The sequence below is a fragment of the Taeniopygia guttata genome, chromosome 2, assembly GCF_048771995.1.
Source record: "Taeniopygia guttata chromosome 2, bTaeGut7.mat, whole genome shotgun sequence".
NCBI lineage: Eukaryota > Metazoa > Chordata > Aves > Passeriformes > Estrildidae > Taeniopygia > Taeniopygia guttata.
In genome coordinates this window covers 60687735-60700995 of record NC_133026.1, presented here as the reverse complement: position 1 = coordinate 60700995, position 13261 = coordinate 60687735, and the positions used below count along the sequence as shown (strand labels likewise).

Here is a 13261-nt window from a genome sequence, read left to right as displayed (position 1 = left end):
TAAATAGTACCTGACCCTTTCTTGGTCGGAAGATTTGGGGATTAATTGATGGCTTTTGTCTTTTTCTCTTGAAACAGTGCACAGCCAAAGCCATGTGATAACTTGTTTCATAGAGCTTCCTGACCAAGGTTTTCTGTCCGTGCTCCTGGCAGGATGGTGCTGGTGCCTGCTCTCCAGGAGACCAGCCCAGGGTCCCAGCACGGCTCTTGGCTGGAGTAATGTGGCTGCTTGCCCTGCCTATTGAAGCAGACCTTAGCTTGTCCTTCTGCTGCAGGAGTCACGGACTCTGTTCTCTATTTACTCCTACAACAACTCAATTAGTTTGATGGAAATGAGATGTCAAAATGCCCCAGGGTTCAGCGACTTACCCAATGTCACTCAGAAAGCTTTGGCAGGGCGGCTGCCTCCTGAAATCTATGTGCCCTCCAGCAATGGCCATTTCTCCTCCTCACCTTCAGAGACAGCTCAGGTCAGTGGAAGTCTGAGGCATTCAAAGGACAATAACACAAAAAAAAAACATCGCTTGTTTATTTAACTTTCTAACAATTTAATCAGCATCCTATTATTCTAAGGAAGTTTAGATATGGCTCTATTTTTTTCCCTCTTCCTTAATTCAGCTTGACATATGCACTCCTGGGGTCAGTCCTTTTACACAAAGCTTCAGCCTTGGCAAGATAAATCTAGACTAACAGAGAATAAACGTATTGATATGGTTTAATAGTGTATGGACATAGTCCTACAATTAAGACTTACTATAAACGTAATTTGACTATAGGGCAAAAGCCGCCACACTTACCTTCAAATACTGTATGTGAGACCTGCCTAGCTGACGGATTACAGAGCAGGTTTTAAAGTGGACATGAAAAGAATGCCAAATTCAGCTTTCCTGGCAATAATTGCCATGGAAAGAAGCTGGATTAGAGCAGTTGGAATAAAAAGTCAAGCACTAAAAGAAAAATGCTAATTACCGGTTTCTCTAATCATGTAAAATGAATGTTTTATGACATTTTAATATGATGCTTTTAGCCTTTCCTACTTTGTCAGTGCCAGCATCCTCTGAGCTGCTCATGGATGCTATAATTATGTGCTCTAAGTGATCAGATGCATTGTGCCTTACCTGGCTGATTCAAGCTGAGCTGGAGACATCATATTCTGACTCAGTACTGTACTAACCACCACTCACTGGGAGACAGAAATGAGGACACCAAACAGAACCTCCTAGCAGGTACTATAAGCTTTTGGTAGGGGATTTTTAATGGAAATCAAACCTTGGGATCTATAGATGAGCTTTGCATGTTTCAACTTGATAAGATATCTGAATGCAGGCTCTTGATATAGCTTATTAAAGATATTTAGGCTAGTCATAATGTCTGAATATAAATTTAGACTTCCACAAAGTTTAGAAGCAATAGGATCCCAGCTTTAAGGCCAACCCTGCCCCTTCAGTAAGATGAAAACTCTTTAGATACTTCTAAAATTAAATTTGCCTGCCATCAACCCCTATCTGGCTTTGAGAGAGTTAATTATAGATTTATGTTTGAAAAGGGTGCACTCATCTACCCTTTTCTTAAGGCCTTAAGTTTTCCTAAGGTCAGCATTAATTCTCTATTGATGCCTAATTTAGGTGGTGAGATTGGCTTATTTACAGGCTGACTTGGGTGCACTACTATTGAAATTAAATCTGCACTTTAATTTCCCTCCTAATCTGTTTCTTCATCAAAGAGAATCATTATTTCTTCCTAATACTCTGTAGGAGGAGAAGGCTGCTGTTTCTATTTTAGCATTGCACCTCGGAGGTGCAGGATTTGGGCTTAATGCATCTCTGTGAATTGCTAATTCCCTATATTCATTCAGGTATATGATTTTTAATAGTATGGGGAAGTAAGGGGAAAATACTCCAATTTTAAGTGGATGGTGCAGACTATATACAACTGTTTTCCACCCTACCCCCATCAGGACACGAAACAGCTGGTATGTCTCTCCAGAGACTAATGTGCTGTCTCTAGCTCCATTTTGCCTTCATAAGCCTCAGGCATTACTCTATAAGTGCACTCCAGGAATTAAATTAATTTACAAGCTGAGGAATATGCTGTTTCTCCTTACTTACAGGTCTCAGATAGGACTGCTGCTGTATGGTTGGGAGGGTAATGTGCACATTGATGTTGAGACTAACTAGCATCTTCCCAGGGCAGTCATCACGCTGGGCAGGGCAAAGGCAGTCCTGCAGCCTGCACCCCATCTGCCCATGCCATTTCTGCTCCAAATAACATTAGCTCATTACTGAGGTTATCAGGAGATAGTTCAGATAAGCTGTGCCTCCCCTGGTCTTAGCCTTTATCCCTGCCATGCACAAGTTTCTTGATATACCACTTTGCTTCTTTGAAATCATACCCATCCATACTTAAAACCAAGTAATTCTGAACTGTTTCCCTTCAAGATGATTACTTCTGGGACCTAGCTTGTGTTTTCCTGGATAGAAAATGCAGTCAGTGTCTGTCTTTGAACCAGTTCAATTTTCAACCCCAAATATGCACTAGCTGGCCATAATCAGCTAATGAAAGCAATCTATGTGTTTTTGTTCATGTCAGTAATAGCCTTGTCACTTGTAATTGCTGCAGTGGAGCAGTGGTTTCTCCTCCTTTGCCCAAGCCTCCGTTGCCAGGGTGTATGTTTAGGTGTGCTGCTGCAGGGCTTCATTCCTGATGTCCCTGTCATCCTTGTCTGTCTTCCTGCAAGAGGTCCATCAACATATGCATTTAATACCCACCCTCATTAGCACTGAAATAAACCAGGACTTTCCTCCTGCCTTCAGCTGGGATGGGATTCAACTTTGCAGTGAGACCAAGATAAAATCTGGTCTTCAAAGCCCTCCTGAGGGTCTGCACAATAGAGTAATTGGAAAGCAGGGAAGTATCTTGCTTCATACTGTATTATTCTACAAAAATAAGGGTTTTGACACAATTGGGCCCTTATGTTTCTAAGTGCTGGGTACCTTTAATCTGGCTGGCATCCCCTCTTGGCGGGCTCAGCTGTCCTCCGATTGCTTTCCATCACGCAGCCAGCCCAGCAACTTGTGAAATCAATTGAATGTTGTGCATCCAAAGTTTATTTTTCTGTTTCCATGTTTGTTGCTAGGGAGATTTGCTATACCTTGCCTCATGCCCCTCCCAGTGAAACACTGGTCCCAGACGTGCTGTGGGTTATAAAGCAAAGCTGCACACCTACAGGGAGAGTGAGGGCACCGGCCCTGCTGCGCGCCGCTGTTGGAAACCCAGCGGTCAAGCAGCAGCATTCGAATTAGAAAAGCAATTTTTAAACTGCTGCAGAGCATAATTCATGTCATGGTGCAGGAATGCTGAAGGCTTTTTGATCTTTGTCATCATGGACCTAAAGGTGAAGGGCTTTTTTTGGGGGGAGTAGTTTCTTAAATCCCCTGAGAAAAGGTAACTATAACAATAAGGGAGCAGATGTGTGGGAGTAAATGCAGCTGTAACTCAATCCAGACGCTCTTCTGTATGTAGGGACATGAAGGGAATGTTCCAATAAAATTCACGTAATAAAAATCTGAGCCCCCTTTTTTTTTTTTCTTGCTTAAACTTGGATTCACATGTGTAGAATTCCTGTGGACTTTGATGTGGATTGACATTAGCACCATACAAAACCGGGCTGGGAGAAAGATTTTTAACAGGCTTGGGGTACTGGAAGGTAAATGATCTATGGAGACCTGCAAATTTTAATAGAAAAACACTTTCTCAATTAAAAAGAGTTTAGCAAACCAGATATTTAAGTGATGCAATCACCCTAGTAGGATGAACTAGCTGGTCTAGTAAAGAGTTTCTAAAACTTTCTGAAAGCAGGATTGCCTTTTGTCTCACCTGTTTTTGTGCCACCCTGAAAGGCATGCAGAAGCAGTTCAGCTCCTGGGGGAAAGGAGAGCAGAGAGAGGGGGAGCTGTAGTTGCTGGCTGGAGGTGCCTCCCCCCAGCCCAGGGCAGAGAGCTGCTGCCAGCAACTACAGGAGGTGAGCGGTGCTCTGCCGAAGGTTAAGGCTCCCTGTTTGTAGCTGCTCCCTGCTCACTCTGATCTGCTCTCTCACTCCAAGTTTAAACTCATCTAAATGAAGTTTCTCATGGTTGTTGCTGTCCTCTGACATTTGCCTCCTCCTCACCTTTCTTTGAGTTGCCCAGGTTCATGATCAGCAGAGTGAGCAGCTCTCTTTCTTCTAAGAGAAAGGAACGAGCAGAGCAGCGGGGTAAGCCATCCACTCCTCCTTGTTTTCCTGTAGTTCAAATAGCTATGTGCTCAATTAATTTTTTACCAGACAACTTACATTGCACAGTAGTGTATTTTGTTCTTGCCCTGTGTATGCTTCCGAACGCAGGCAGTACCAGACATTTCAGCGCGGCCAAAAGCGCCTTCCATCTGCCTCACAGCAGCTGAAATCCTCTTTGTATACAAAAACAATTTCATTGAATGCACACAAGCCACGTTTGCGCTCGGGATGTAGCAGGAACACTGTGTCGTTGTCCCGGCAGGACATCTGTAGAGCCTCACTTCTTTCCTTCACGTGACATCTTTCCCCATGCCCCCTGCACCCATCTCTCCCTTGGTTGGCGAGGACAGCAGCCTCACACCCCAAAACTCCGCTGGCTGCTTCTGATTAGCCTGCTCGGCCATTGCTCGCGACACACGGGCTTGTGAGGGTGCCAGGGGTACGGATTGTCTGCAGGGCACAGCACCAGTTGAGCAGGCAGGACTGGGAGCATTTGCTGAGATGCTGGGTACCCATATAAGGCTCTTCTATGAGTGTGACTCTGACACAAGACTATTTAGTTAGTCCAAACTCCATCAAGCATCAGTTTGCATAGCAATTTATCAAAGAAGTGTTTAATGATGGCTACATGAATAAAAAAAGATGAGCTCTCTGATGCACTGGCTTTTTTGCAGATTTTTTGAGAGAGGTATACATATTTCTACTTCATATAGCTGTTGCTTACTTGAACATTATTATTATTATTATTATTATTATTATTATTATTATTATTATTATGAGGAGGAGGTGTGGGGGGGAGGATGTTCAGTGTAAAGGAATAACTTTGGGCTTACTCAGGTCCTGTCTTACAGCTGTCTTTAGTGGGCAATGTCAGGAACTGAGAGAAACATGGTTGTTACTGACTTGTTTGCAATTGTTTGTTCTTCTAACCATTTAAATATTTAGTTGTTACGCTACTTGCAGAGGAAAATTCCAGTTCTTGTCCAAAGCTACTTTGGAAGTATATGTACATAGATTATCTCCCTGGTGTCTTGACTGTAAATATGTAGCTATATGTGTGTCACTGTAGCTGGAAAGACTTTGCTGAAAGACTTTTTCATGTAGCAGACTTATTCTTTCTTATTACTTTTGAGGATGTAACTTTGGAATTGCTGGTGTGCCATAATGCTCCTCTGCTTCTGTTTTGCTGTGTCAAGTACATGCTCCTCACTACTCTGTGATAGGGAGGTGCATCCCCCCAGGGGAAACAGGACACAGCAAAGGCTATTTTGCATAGAATTGCTTCATTCAAAACTGTCCTGCTGGGCACATCCCCCTTGAGCACCCATAGGTGATGCCCTGCAATGCTGAGCCTCTGTTGGCCCTTTTCTTAGGCACGGGTTGCTGCGGCAGGGGATGGTCTAAAACTCAGCATTTGAGAGTGCTCCAAATGTGCTGCTCTCTCTGCTCTATGCACCAGGCTAGCAAACCCAGGTCTTTCCGTGTTGCATTTTGATCACAGACCTTCCCGCTTCTAGGAGATTTGGATTTGTTCATTTTGCAATGTACAGCCTGATTCTGCCATTGAAAATTTCGTCAGTGTGGTTGGTGGAAATGTCGAGGCTTTGCTGGGCAGACAATGCCAGCTCTTACCCGGCGGGGGCTGGCACATGCCCACAGTCGGGCTCCATTTCCCCTGTGCCTAGCGCACAAAGGCTGCGATTCAGCCGCCTCCCGAGGCGCAGACACGGCTTTTATGTACCTAAGGAGGCCCAGGAGCCCAGAAAGATTCAAATCCCACAGTTCAATGTCTATCTGGCAAGGGGTGAAGTTGTTTTACATGCACTTTGCACAGATGGAAATGAGTACAGAATCAGTAGGAGGGTGCTAAAGGGGAAGCAGTAGACACAGTATGTTAGTCTCTCTTCTTTCATCTCGCCAGCCTTAGCGCTCTAGTTTGCTTAGAGCTTTACACTGGATGAAAATGAAGAGGAGATATTAGGGCCTGCTTTTTCAAGCCTTGGATTGAGTTTCAAAATCCTCTCCACTTATGGCTCCTTCTAAGTTCTGGGTCATTTGCTAGATACCTCAGGGAAATGTGGTGACCCCATCTCGGTCTGCATCCTGGGGTGGGGACATCACTGCCCTCCTGTTGAGCATGGCAGCATGGTGCTGGCAGCAAAGCTGTGGTTCCCACTCTCCCTATGGATACAGGCAGGCAGAGGGATGCAGTCCATTATCTCAGGAGCCTTCAGGAATCAGCTGCCCACCTCAGTGGCCAGTGTCCTGCCAGACGGGACAATGCCACTGGGTCAAAGGGAGGGTGGACTGCCCCACAGGTATATCCATCAAGGTGGCCTCATGGGTTGTTAAAAAAAAAAAAAAAAGAAAAAGGGATGTTCTTGTGCCCTCCATGGACTATATTGAAAAAAATAAAATGTTTTTTCTTAAAGAATGAAACAAAAGGGGAAGACTGAGCTATTGAAATCTAATCTGTGCAGAATTTGTTTAATAATAACAATATCATTCATTATGCCTTTATAACCTTAATGACTAATGAAGGGTGGCAGGAAAGCATCATGATTGCGTCTGGATTTCCTTGCTAACCAACCTTACTGTACCTGAGACGCAAAGAAACTGAATGCTGAGTGGGGAGAGAAGGGTGAAAGAAAAGGAAAGGGGGAAGAAAGTAGAAAGTAAAGGGAAGATAAAGCATGAGACAAATACAGTGAGAAAGAGACAAGATTAGTTCCATGGTCTGTACCAACAAAATTTTAGCAATGTTTCCACAACTCAGTGTTTTAGCAATATAAAGCCAGACAGTTTAGTTTTTTGGTTTAGTGTTTGTAGCCACAAGAATGTGTATTATTTCCTTCTTACCCACAGTGTACTCAGAGTCATCCATCCAATACAGAAGTTAATCTCAAATAATCTTGTCACCCAGAGTAGGGAAAGTGCCTTCAGTTTTACCACCCTTTATTCACTTTTTACTTACATACATACTTCAGTGAAACTTGTGTTACAATGTTTTGGGGTTTATCATCCTCTCCTTGCTGCATTTTTAGAGAAATATCTTCCTTAGCAGTAAATTAAGCTTACAGAAAGTTTTTCTGTCATGGCATAGTTCACAAACCCAGCATTGGAATGGACATGATGAGAAGGAGTTAGCTCATTGTAAGGTAAAGTGTAATATAATCTCTTTTCTAGGTTTCAGAACTTAAGCAGAGGAAGATTCAAGGGCCTCTATATTTTTTGTCAGTTGTTTATATAGAGAAGATACTATAAGATATGGGGTTGGTGGAAAGATCTGCAGCTATATTCAGGTTCACCCATAACTACTGGCCCTGCCTGTACACCTGGCAAGGGAGTTGTTCCATTATTATTATCAGCAATGCAGTAATTTGATGCTGTTATCAATAAATTTGTCCATATAATGCAACAGGAGCAGTTCTTTGATCTTTTTCTGAGTGTATGTGTCACATCAGGTCACATCCAGACGCTTTGCTTTGCAACTGAACAATGTAAGACCTGACTTCTTAAAGCAAGGAAACTGCACTTTGGGGCAAAGGGGAGAAGTCCATTTGTGACCTCTGAACATCCACTAAGTCCATTTTTGCTCAGAGGTTTTAAAATAATGTTTTTTTAGGGAAACAGATTTAACAACAAAAACTACCACTGTTCCTCCTGCCTATGAAATCAAAGAATGAACAGTGCAGTTGTGCAAGTGCACTAATTACTTGCAACTTCACAGGCAGGAGGTCATCATTTCCCAGCTGCCAACCCTAAAGCCCTGAAGTTTTCTATGGCAAAGCAGTAACATATGGTGCAGAATCTGCCCAAGCTTTTCATTTTAGTCACTGTGGTTTTCATCATGTAGGCTTTAAAACACTTGAGTAAAAATCCCCAAGCTGTGCAGAACCTCCCTAAAACCTGTTGGTAGCAGTTTGGCATAAAACAAGGAGAACTTTTTACCCTGGGGATTGCCCATAAGAGTGAAATCAGTCATGAAATAGAAACTCACCAGTTTGAATTTGAGGCAGTCTATCTGTTGGCTTGCCTGAGGCACTTGTCACTGTGGGAGCAAAGATGCTTTTTATCTGTCTGTAGGTCTGCTCAGATAGGCCTCTTGGGTTTCAGAGACCTTTTGGGCTGCCATGTACATTGGCAGCATTGCCAAGCCTTCCTTACAAGGGCTGAGTCTCACCCTGGCCCATGTCCTTAAGACCTTTGCATCTGGAACTGGCTGCCGAGAAGTTTCTCAGTTGTGGAGGAGTCTTCTGAAAGCTCAACACCAGTGCAGCCTAAAAAAGTCAAAACCAGACACTCCACAAACCCCATGGAATTACATTTTTTCCAAAACCCAACATGTTATTTTTAAGTTGATGGCTTGGAAGGGGTTTGGTCACATGGGAATCACTGGGAAGTCTCCCTAAGAGGGGAAGCTCTTGTCATCTCTGCAAATAATTCCTGTAGCTAGATCTGTACTGAGCTCCACCATCTTCTTTGGAATTGGACATTAAAAGTAAAGTGAGCAACAGAGACAGAAGCAGCAGAGATTTGTGTCCAGCTGTAACATCAAAGTGGGCTTGATCCAGGAGCTATATGTTGTTTCAGGCAAGATTGGGTCTTAAAACAGCACACATTTGAGAAGGAACCCATCTGGCACATGACTGGCAAGAAAACACAAATGTAACTTCAGCCCCTCCTAAAACATATGTACAAAGCTAGAACTACAGAAAAAGGCATGCTGGCTTCAAAGTTTGATTCTGTGTTTGCATTGTCTTGCTCACCATCTCAATGGAGAGGCTTTATTTCAATTGTGTGGTGTGCCTGACAAAGTAGTAGTTTCTTCTTGAAGCATTTTCTGTTAAAACATAGTGGCTCTTTTGTTTGTTTTCTGTCAGGAGAAACTGTTGAGCTTATGAAAATTAAGCATTCGGCAATTTTGTAATTTCTATCAAAGAATACTAGATAAAACTTCTGTTATTACTTAGAGAAATCCACTTTAGAGTTTATCAAGTACTTAGTAGAGATTATGATACTTTTCTGCATAGGATGGCTTTGAGGTATCTAAAAATTAGACATCCAACAGACAGACACTTTCAAAAGGTGATTCATCTGGTCCTAAGATAGGTGGTGCAAAATGAGATGAATCATCCAGGGAGCAAGTCTATATGAACACTTTGTTTAGACTTGCATTTTTAAGGCAGCTCAAGCTAGGTAAAATACAACCTACCCTCCTTTTTGTGACTTCTCTGAGTGGCTTCATGGTCTGAGCAGAGATCTGACTTCATGGGCTCAGCCAGTGTCACGCTTTGTCACTGACAGAGCTGTGTTTGTCTCTGCCTGCAAAATGGGCCCAATTCTATTTCCATAACCAGCAGATGACATATGAGTGACAGAATCCACAAGCACTTAAAAAAATATCTCTGGATCCTCGGGCTAAATAGATAATATAAAAAGCCAAGGAGGATTAACATGACCTGGAAGACTACTCATTTATCTAATGGCAACAAAAATTATAATGATGGCAATTTTCATCTCTTTCTCCATTGTGGGAGAAAAGGGCTGTAAGATTTTCCTATTTCTCATTCCACTGCTATATTTAAGAATAATTAAAGCCATTCTGGCTAAGGGTGATATAATGCATATATTCAGAAGCAGGCTTTCAGTTTAATTTTTCCAGCTGGTGGGCCTGTTAGCCCATTTATTTGACTATTCTTCACACGTTGACTGAAATAGGTAATTGCTCCGTTCCCCCTGAGATTTCACGTCCATTTTTTTAAGGCATGAAAGATATTAGGCTGTGTGTATTTTAAATTCAAATACACTGTAGGATAGATTTATGTCCTTAAACGCTATGCAGATCTAGCTATAATTCATTTCATATAGAACTGGAAAATGGATTAAAACGAGAGTGCTAGACAAGAAAATCCAGAGTCTTATCTGATGAGGCTGGAGTCCTTTAATCCTCACTCCTTGAAGTGACAGCAGTATCTCCCTTCATTTTATGTTCATTTCACATTTTTATCTTAATGGGAATGCAGGGTTGATTTGTTTGTTTGTTCTTAGATTTTTCAGTGTTTCTTTAATGGATTGCTGTGGGACTGTGGATAAGATACTGAAGGGATGTAAATCAGGATGTCTCTGATGAACGTAGTGGGGTTGTATTAGTGAGTCCAGCAGTCGGCCTTGCAGGGTGGGTTGTGCATGACAACAGGCACCATGAACAGGCACCAAATATTTTTAATAGTCGAAGGCTGTAGACTGGTTGTATTCAGAGCTGGACCTGTGCCAGTGGAAGGTTGCTAAAGGAAAGAAGCAGCAAGAGTTTTAAGGTCCAATAGTTCATAAATCACCAGGGATAGAAACACATGCTGCATCCCAAGGGAATGCTGGGATTATATTGTTGTACCGCTATCCAAACAATGTTCTAGCTCCATACTATCTGAGGATACTAACCTTATATAAATAAAAGTCTTTATTAATGTATATATAGATAATATTTGTCATCTTAATTCAGATTTCTGCATGCTTTTGCTGTCAATTGTGTCAGGAACTATCAGACATAACAAACCCCTTCTTCATACAGTTCAGAAACTCAGCATTCGGAATCTGTAAAGCAGGGGTTGCTAGTCCAAGGAAATTTTAGCTACTGGGCTGATAAAATAATTTTTATTTAAACAGCAGGGATGAGATAGAAGAAGAGGATTCAAGGAACTATTAGGATCAAATGTGACTGAACTACCTGATTTTCTCAGGTAAAACTGCTCGCAGGATGTGTTGGGTTTCCTGAAATTAAACTGAAGGAAGGGAGTTATGTGGCAAGAATTTCTGAATTGATATGCAGATGGTTTCCCAGGTTTGTTTCGCTTTCACCAGCTGTTCTTGGATTACTAGTGTTGTATTTTTTATTTCCTAACAAGAGAGAATGGCATTTTCAGGTAAGAGGAAATCTTAATGGCCAAGGATTGCACAGTGTATAATATATACATGTGTGTATTTCCCCTAAGGCAAGTTTAATGTCTTCTCCATTTCTGACAAGCTGCAAACTCCATGACTTCTCTTCAGTTTATTCTGGTGGAGTGTAGTTTTCTGGGTAATAAAATAAGATTGCACTTACATTAGGCCTTTTGTTCAAGATTATTTATCTTGAACTTTGGAAATGATTGAACTAAACCCAAGTCTTTACATTACTTTTAAATGTGTGTGTGTTGCTTAGAAGCCTGTTTCTTATTCTTACTACTTAGGTAGCTTGCTCTGCTGTTAGTAAAAATACAATCCAGAAGAATTGTATGTCACTGTGTGTTATAGTTGTCTTTTATACATACCTTGAAATGATTTGATATTTTGTAGCTTTTCGAGGAATTGGGTTAAAGTTTTCTTACCTATTTGCAGCTGCAAAAACCCCAGTTTGGCTTCTTGCTGTTTGGGAAAACATTCCAATATGTCACCATCTGGGAAAAGCATGAAATGCTGGCTGAGGCCTGGAACCCATTGATTTCATAGATATCTTGTCCTCCAAATATTTTTCCCATAAACATGAAGTTGCATCACATTTTCTGTTTTTTTCCTTTTCCATCCCCCTCCCCTCCCATCCAAACGCTTGCAATGGGGCCATGGAAAGAAAAACTTAATTAAACCCCCTTCTCCCACAGACACTTTGTTTGGGTTACAGAGCTTGATTGGAACATTTTCTTATCTTTTAAGGCCACTGTTGTCATTGATAATGAGCAGATAAAATAGATATGAGAAATTACTAAATACATATTTTCCAGTGCATTTAATAGTAGAGGTTGTCTTAATCTCATACCCTTCTGGGGCAAGACTTTAGAACTTAATACCAGGAGAAATCATAATCCACAATTTAATATGGCTATTATCTGGTTTTAACTGTCTGTGAAGAAGATTAAATTCCAGATGGTAGAAGTTATAATCCAAGCCTGTTATGATCACCAAAATGAACCAAATAACCAAATGCAAAATGGTCTCACCAGAATTATTTGTTCAGGAGCTTATCTGCTGTAGCCACCATAAGATATGCAAAATATCAGAAGTATATGGGAAAGGATTCGGCCAATGGTGCCCCCCACCAAAGCAGGGAGACAGCTGCTGTTAGGCAATATGCTAGATAAGATGAAAGCATGTCCTAGATCATCACTGCAGACTAGCTTTTCAATCCCCTTTCTACTATCTATGAGCCATACCTTCCCTCATTGTGTACATCAGCCTTTGGAGAGGAGGAGGGAAGGGATGGTGAGAGCAGTACAGGAGGGGATGTGAAATAAATGCAATGAAGAGGCGCCCTGCAGTGATGTTTGCCTGATCACACTTAAAGAACTTGTTACTTAATGGTCAGGTTCAGCTGGAGGCTCCCAAGAAAACACCAGAACCAGAGAAGAACTCAGTTTCCAGCCCTGGTGAGATATGGGGCTCATCTGGCTGCATCACCCTGAGATGAAAGTGGCGATTGTAAAAATGCCATCCATGCCCTTAGGTACCTTTGGTTTCCATCCCAAAGGCCTTGCAGTTGGACAGAGATTCAGCAGATGTGCTTTTAAGTTGTACTAAGATTTACAGGTTAACAAAAGCTGCCATCTAATCAGTGGTTCTTGCAGTGCTTCCCTAGAAAATTGGATTGTGACATCCCGCTGAAATCGCATAGGTCAATTGTGAAAAGTAGGTAAGAGGAACAGTTTACATTTTAATGGGCACTACCAGCAGAATTCATGCTGAATTATTCATTTGGAAACGATGTATGAAATGAGTAACACAACACACTTCTTTAGGGTCATTGAGGGAAGGATTTCTTAAAACATAGCTCAGAAGCTGCATTTCAGAGAGATGTCAAAAATTATGCAGGATGCTCACATATGTGTCAAATACATGATAATACCTCCCATTAACAGTGGCTTCCCCACACAGAAAAAAACATAGCATGCCTTCATGGAGATAAGCAGGCCTATTTCCATTTTTATTGAGGAAGAAATTGAGTGCAGGGAGGCAAAAG

The 13261-nt window shown here is 41.8% G+C and overlaps 1 protein-coding gene across 2 annotated transcripts in view; it reads left to right on the top strand.

Annotated features, from left to right (window-relative positions):
• BCL2 (BCL2 apoptosis regulator) overlaps positions 1–13261 on the top strand; it is a 96880-nt gene that overhangs the window by 32786 nt on the left and 50833 nt on the right. The window lies entirely within an intron of this gene.